Here is a 7,706-nt window from a genome sequence, read left to right on the forward strand (position 1 = left end):
CCCAAGCAAAGGAGGTCCGCGAAAAGCAAAGAGGTGCCGCGAACGCAAAGCAAAGCAAAGCAGGTCCAGGGAAAGCTAAACAAAGAGGGACAGAGAAAAAAAAAAAAAAAAAAATGCAGGACCAAGGAAAGCAAGGCGATGCGGTGAATACAAAGCAGAGCAAAACAAAACAAAGCACGGCAAGGAAAAGCAAAGCAGACAAAGGCAAAGCAAAGTAGCGTGAGGAAAAGCAAAGCAGGGCCAGGAAAGGCAAAGCAAAGGACTTTGAGGCGAGGCGAAGCACAGCAGGGGTAGGAGAAGCAAAGCAAAGCAGAGAAGAAAAAGCAAAGCGGCGCCAGGAATACGAAGCAAAGCTAAGCAAAGGAAAGCGTGGCCGGAAGAAGCAAAACGTAGCAGGGCCAGGGAAGGCAAAGCAGAGCAAGGCAAAGCAAAGCAAACCCTGCGAGGAAAAAGAAAGCCTTATCGGGCAAAGAAAAGTCAGGCAGGGCCAGGAAAAGCAAAAGGAATCGGGGTCAGTAAAAACAAAGCAAAACAGGGCCGGGAAAAACAAAGCGGTGCCACGAATGCAAAGCAAAGCAAAGCAGGGCCAGGAAAAGCAAAGCAAAGAAAAACAGTGCTGTGAATACGAAACGTGTAGTTCCTTAGTGTCGTCCGAAATCGCACCCCCCACCCGCCCCAGACGAATAGGGAGGGGCCCGTTGCCGGGTAACGGGGAGGCGGGCGTTCAAGAAGGCGAGGGTGTGGCAGCGGCCCCCGGTTGCTTCCGGCCGCCGGCCGCTCTGACATAAGAGGCTCCCGCTCGGTCACGAGCAGCTCGCCACCTGTGCGACTCGGTGTGGCTGGCTGCCCGGCCGGTTTGCTTTAGCTTTTTATCGTTATATAAACGATCGATAGATATTTAATATTACGTATACTACTTAAAAGTTATTACAAAAGAAAGTACTAAATAAGAGTAAATATATATATAACGAAAACATAATAAAAAGAGTAGTAGTAATAATAATCGTTGTCAGTTTCCCCCTTTACTTTTACGAATCGAGTAGTTACTTAGCGTCGTTCGCAACCCCCACCCTCCCCAGACGAATAGCAACGGGGCCCACCTGGCGGCTCGCCGGACAGCGGGGGCCACAGAATAGACCCGGCCCGGTGGCCAGATCCCTGTCCCCTCGTCCGCCAGTTCCGAGGGGACAGTCGCCGAGGTGGGGGGAGGTCAAGGTGTGCGTCTGAGGGTTTACGTGTTTCTAAATACACCGATCGACTCGTCGGCAAAATCGGTGGGACGGTCTGCAAAAGAAGCCTAGAGCAGCAAAGCAGAGCAGAGCAGAGCAATGCGGAGGAAAGCAGAGCAAGGCAAAGCAAAGCCCCGCTAGGGAAAAGAAAGTGGCATAAGGAAAAGCAAAGCACGGCCAGAAAAAACAAAGGAAAAAGGGTAAAAAAAAAAAAAACCAAAAAGCAAAAAACAAACAAACAAACAAAAAAAACAAAGCAAAGTAGGGCCAGAAAAAGCAAAGCAAAGCATGGCCAGGAAAGGCAAAGCAGAGCAAAGCAGCACAAAGAAATACATAGCAGAGCCAGGAACACAAAGCAAAGCAAACAAAGGAAGGCATGGCCGGGGTGGGGGGGGGAGAAAAAAAAAAAAAAATGAGGGCCAGGGAATGCAGAGCAAGGCAAAGCAAAGCAGAGCAAAGCAGCACAAAGAAATGCATAGCAGAGCCAGGAACACAAAGCAAAGCAAAACAAAGGAAGGCATGGCCGGGGGGGGGGGGGGGGGGGGGGGCGGGGGGATAAGGGGGGGGGGGCGAAGAAAGAAAAAAAAAAAAGAGGGCCAGGGAATGCAAAGCACAGCAATGCGAAACAAAGCAAAGCAGCACAAGACAAAGCAAAGCACTGTCTGGAATTCAAGGCAAAGTGAAGCAAAGTAAAACAAAGCAGGGCCAGAAAAGGAAAGAAAAGCAGGGGTAAGAAAAGCAAAGCAAAGCATGGCCAGGAAAGGCAAATGACAGTAAGGCAAAGCAAAGCAGAGCAAAGTAGCACAAGGAAAAGCAAAGCAGGGCCAGGAAAGGCAAAGCAAAGGACTTTGAGGCGAGGCGAAGCAGAGCAAGGCAAAGCAAAGCAAACCCTGCGAGGAAAAAGAAAGCCTTATCGGGCAAAGAAAAGTCAAGCAGGGCCAAGAAAAGCAAAAGGAATCGGGGTCAGTAAAAACAAAGCAAAGCAGGGCCAGGAAATCAAAACAAAGAAGGGCGAGAAAAACCCAAGCAAAGGAGTTCCAGGAAAAGAAAAGCGGCGTCATGAATACGAAATAAAGCCAAACAAAGCAAGGCAGGGCCGGGAAAAGCAAAACAAAGAAGGGCGAGAAAAACCCAAGCAAAGGAGGTCCAGGAAAAGAAAAGAGGTGCCGCGAACGCAAAGCAAAGCAAAGCAGGTCCAGGGAAAGCTAAACAAAGAGGGACAGAGAAAAAAAAAATAAAAAAAAAATGCAGGGCCAAGGAAAGCAAGGCGATGCGGTGAATACAAAGCAGAGCAAAACAAAACAAAGCACGGCAAGGAAAAGCAAAGCAGACCAAGGCAAAGCAAAGTAGCACGAGGAAAAGCAAAGCAGGGCCAGGAAAGGCAAAGCAAAGGACTTTGAGGCGAGGCGAAGCACAGCAGGGGTAGGAGAAGCAAAGCAAAGCAGAGAAGAAAAAGCAAAGCGGCGCCAGGAATACGAAGCAAAGCTAAGCAAAGGAAAGCGTGGCCGGAAGAAGCAAAACGTAGCAGGGCCAGGGAAGGCAAAGCAGAGCAAGGCAAAGCAAAGCAAACCCTGCGAGGAAAAAGAAAGCCTTATCGGGCAAAGAAAAGTCAAGCAGGGCCAAGAAAAGCAAAACGAATCGGGGTCAGTAAAAACAAAGCAAAACAGGGCCGGGAAAAACAAAGCGGTGCCACGAATGCAAAGCAAAGCAAAGCAGGGCCAGGAAAAGCAAAGCAAAGAAAAACAGTGCTGTGAATACGAAACGTGTAGTTCCTTAGTGTCGTTCGAAATCGCACCCCCCACCCGCCCCAGACGAATAGGGAGGGGCCCGTTGCCGGGTTACGGGGAGGCGGGCGTTCAAGAAGGCGAGGGTGTGGCAGCGGCCCCCGGTTGCTTCCGGCCGCCGGCCGCTCTGACATAAGAGGCTCCCGCTCGGTCACGAGCAGCTCGCCACCTGTGCGACTCGGTGTGGCTGGCTGCCCGGCCGGTTTGCTTTAGCTTTTTATCGTTACATAAACGATCCATAGATATATAATATTATATATACTACTTAAGAGTTATTACAAAAGAAAGTACTAAATAAGAGTAAATATATATATAACGAAAACATAATAAAAACAGTAGTAGCAATAATAATAATAATCGTTGTCTGTTTCCCCCTTTACTTTTAGGAATCACGTAGTTACTTAGCGTCGTTCGCAACCCCCACCCTCCCCAGACGAATAGCAACGGGGCCCACCTGGCGGCTCGCCGGACAGCGGGGGCCACAGAATAGACCCGGCCCGGTGGTCAGATCCCTGTCCCCTCGTCCGCCAGTTCCGAGGGGACAGTCGCCGAGGTGGGGGGAGGTCAAGGTGTGCGTCTGAGGGTTTACGTGTTTCTAAATACACCGATCGACTCGTCGGCAAAATCGGTGGGACGGTCTGCAAAAGAAGCCTAGAGCAGCAAAGCAGAGCAGAGCAGAGCAATGCGGAGGAAAGCAGAGCAAGGCAAAGCAAAGCCCCGCTAGGGAAAAGAAAGTGGCATAAGGAAAAGCAAAGCACGGCCAGAGAAAACAAAGGAAAAAGGGTAAAAAAAAAACAACCGAGCAAACAAAAAAACCAAAGCAAAGTAGGGCCAGAAAAAGCAAAGCAAAGCATGGCCAGGAAAGGCAAAGCAGAGCAAGGCAAAGCAAAGCAGAGCAAAACAGCACAAAGAAATGCATAGCAGAGCCAGGAACACAAAGCAAAGCAAAACAAAGGAAAGCATGGCGGGGGGGGGCGGTGGGGGGGGGGTTGGGGTGGGGGGGGGAGGGGGAAGAAAAACAAAAATGAGGGCCAGGGAATGCAAAGCACAGCAATGCAAAACAAAGCAAAGCAGCACAAGACAAAGCAAAGCACTGTCTGGAATTCAAGGCAAAGTGAAGCAAAGTAAAAGAAAGCAGGGCCAGAAAAGGAAAGAAAAGCAGGGGTAAGAAAAGCAAAGCAAAGCATGGCCAGGAAAGGCAAATGACAGTAAGGCAAAGCAAAGCAGAGCAAAGTAGCACAAGCAAAAACAAAGCAGGGCCAGGAAAGGTAGAGCAAAGGAAAGAAAGAAATTGAGGCAAGGCGAAGCACAGCGGGGGTAGGAAAACAAAGCAACGTAGAGAAGGAAAAGAGAAGCAGTGCCAGGAATACAAAGCAAAGCTAAATAAAGGAAAGCGTGGCCTGAAAAAGCAAAAGAAAGCATGCGCAGGGAAGGCAAAGCAGAGAAAGGGAAAGCAAGGCAGCACGAGGAAAACTAAAACAGTGTCAAAGAGGGAAGGCAAAGTAAAGCAAAACCAAACAAAGCACGGCCAGAAAAGCAGAGCAAGGCAAAGGAAAGCGAAGCAAAGTAGCACGAGGAAAAGCAAAGCATTGCCAGGAAAGACAAAGCAAACGAATCAAAGCAAAGCAATCTGAGGCAAAGCAAAGCAAAGCAGGGGCAGGAACAGCAGAGGAAAGGAGAGAAGGAAAACCAAAAGTGTGCCCGGAAGAGCAGAGCAAAGCAAAGCAGAGCAAGGAAAAAGAAAGAGAAGCGAAGCAAATGTAAGGAGCTGGCGGCAAGCCCTCCTGCCGGTTCCCAGTGTCTGCGGGGCAAAGACCGCAGGGCCCTCATGCCGGGTAGAGCTGGCGGCCAGACTCGGACGGTGGCTGTACCCTGCTCGCCCGCTCCCCGGCCTCCCTGAACCCTCATAGTCCGCCGTGACAGCGGGCAAGAACCATGTCTTGCTTTACCTGATTTTATTTATTTATTTTTTTTTTCCCCCTGCATTTATTTATTTATTTATTGATTGTTGCCTTCCATCCACTGTAGTTGTGGGAATCATGTATTTACTGATCGTCGTTCAAAACCTCACCCAACACCGTCCCCAGACGAATAGCAGTGGGGCCCGCCTAGCGGCAGGCCACACGGCTGGGGCCAGAGAACTGACCATGTCGGGTGGCCGGGCCTGCTGCCCCCACCCTCGAGTTGCGAGGGGACAGTGTCCGGGCTGCGGGGAGGCCCAGCTGTGTGTCTGAGGGTTTATGCGTTCCGAAATATACCGATAGCCTCATCGGCAAAATCGTCGGGACGGTCTGCAAAGGAAGCCTAACGCAGCACAGGAGAGCAGAGAAATGAAGAGGAAAGCCGAGCAACGCAAAGCAAAGCAGTGCAAACTGGTACAAGGAAAGTCCCAGCAGTGCCAGGAAACGTAGAGCAGAGTAAAGAGAGCAGTTTGAGGCGAGGCAAAGCACAGCAGGGGTAGGAAAAGCAAAGCACAGCAGAGAAGGTAAAGCAAAGCCGTGGCAGGAAAACAAAGCGAAGCAAGACAAGGGAAAGCATGGCCTGAAAAAGCATGGTCAGGAAAGGCAACGCAGAGCAAGGCAAAGCAAAGCAGTGCAAACTTGTACAAGGAAAGTCCCAGCAGGGCCAGGAAACGTAGAGCAAAGTAAAGAATGCAGTTTGAGGCGAGGCAAAGCACAGCAGGGGTAGGAAAAGCAAAGCAGAGCAGAGAAAGTAAAACCTAGAGGTGCCAGGAATACGAAGCAAAGTAAGACAAAGGAAAGCGTGGCCTGAAAAAGCATGGCCAGGAAAGGCAAAGCAGAGCAAGGCAAAGCAAAGCAGTGCAAACTCGTACAAGGAAAGTCCCAGCAGGGCCAGGAAACGTAGAGCAAAGTAAAGAAAGCAGTTTGAGGCAAGGCAAAGCACAGCAGGGGTAGGAAAAGCAAAGCAGAGCAGAGAAGGTAAAACCAAGAGGTGCCAGGAATACAAAGCGAAGCAAGACAAAGGAAAGCATGGCCCGAAAATGCAGGGTCAGGAAAAGCAAAGCGCGGCCAGGAAAACCAAAGTAAAAAGGTCCAGAAATAAAACAAAGCAATGAAATGAATATATATCTAAAGTAAAAAAAAAAAAAAAAAAAAAAAAAAAAAGGCAAAAAAAAAAAACAAGCAAAGCATGGCCAGGAAAAGCAAAGTAAAGCGTGTCCAGGAAAGGCAAAGCAGTGCAAGGCAGAGCAAAGCAAAGGAAAGTAGCACAAGGAAAAGCAAAGCAGTGCCAGGAAATGTAGAGCAAAAGAAAGAAAGCAGTTTGAGGAGGCAAGGCAAAGCACAGCAGGGGTAGGAAAAGCAGAGCAGAGCAGAGAAAGTAAAACCAAGAGGTGCCTGGAATAAAAAGCAAAGCAAAACAAAGGAAAGTGTGGCCGGAAAAAGCACGGCCAGGAAAGGCAACGCAGAGCAAGGCAAAGCAAAGCAGTGCAAACTCGTACAAGGAAAGTCCCAGCAGTGCCAGGAAACGTAGAGCAAAGTAAAGAAAGCAGTTTGAGGCGAGGCTAAGCACAGCAGGGGTACGAAAAGCAAAGCAGAGCAGAGAAGGTAAAGCAAAGCCGTGGCAGGAATACAAAGCGAAGCAAAACAAAGGAAAGCATGGCCTGAAAAAGCATGGTCAGGAAAAGCAAAGCGCGGCCAGGAAAACCAAAGTAAAAAGGTCCAGAAATAAAACAAAGCAATGCAATGAATATATATCTAAAGTAAAAAAAAAAAAAAAAAAAAAAAAAAAAAAAAAGGCAAAAAAAAAACCAAGCAAAGCAGGGCCAGGAAAAGCAAAGTAAAGCGTGTCCAGGAAAGGCAAAGCAGTGCAAGGCAGAGCAAAGCAAAGCGAAGTAGCACAAGGAAAAGCAAAGCAGTGCCAGGAAAGACAGAGCAAACAAAGCAAAGCAAAGCAATCTGAGGCAAAGCAAAGCAAAGCAGGGGCAAGAAAAGCAGAGCAAAGTAGAGAAGGAAAAGCAAAAGTGTGCCCGGAAGAGCAGAGCAAAGCAAAGCAGAGCAAGGAAAAACAAAGAGAAGCGAAGCAAATGTAAGGAGCTGGCGGCCAGCCCTCCTGCCGGTTCCCAGTGTCTGCGGGGCAAAGACCGCAGGGCCCTCATGCCGGGTAGAGCTGGCGGCCAGACTCGGACGGTGGCTGTACCCTGCTCGCCCGCTCCCCGGCCTCCCTGACACCTCATAGTCCGCCGTGACAGTGGGCAAGAACCATGTCTTGCTTTACCTGGTTTTATCTTTATTTATTTATTTATTTATTGATTGTTGCCTTCCATCCAATGTAGTTGTGGGAATCATGTAGTTACTGATCGTCGTTCAAAACCTCACCCAACACCGTCCCCAGACGAATAGCAGTGGGGACCGCCTAGCGGCAGGCCACACGGCTGGGGCCACAGAACTGACCATGTCGGGTGGCCGGGCCTGCTGCCCCCACCCTCGAGTTGCGAGGGGACAGTGTCCGGGCTGCGGGGAGGCCCAGCTGTGTGTCTGAGGGTTTATGCGTTCCGAAATATACCGATCGCCTCATCGGCAAAATCGTCGGGACGGTCTGCAAAGGAAGCCTAGCGCAGCACAGGAGAGCAGAGAAATGAAGAGGAAAGCCGAGCAAGGCAAAGCAAAGCAGTGCAAACTTGTACAAGGAAAGTCCCAGCAGGGCCAGGAAACGTAGAGCAAAGTAAAGAAAG

Source organism: Anser anser, assembly GCF_964211835.1.
Source record: "Anser anser genome assembly, contig: HAP1_SCAFFOLD_290, whole genome shotgun sequence".
Taxonomy (NCBI): domain Eukaryota; kingdom Metazoa; phylum Chordata; class Aves; order Anseriformes; family Anatidae; genus Anser; species Anser anser.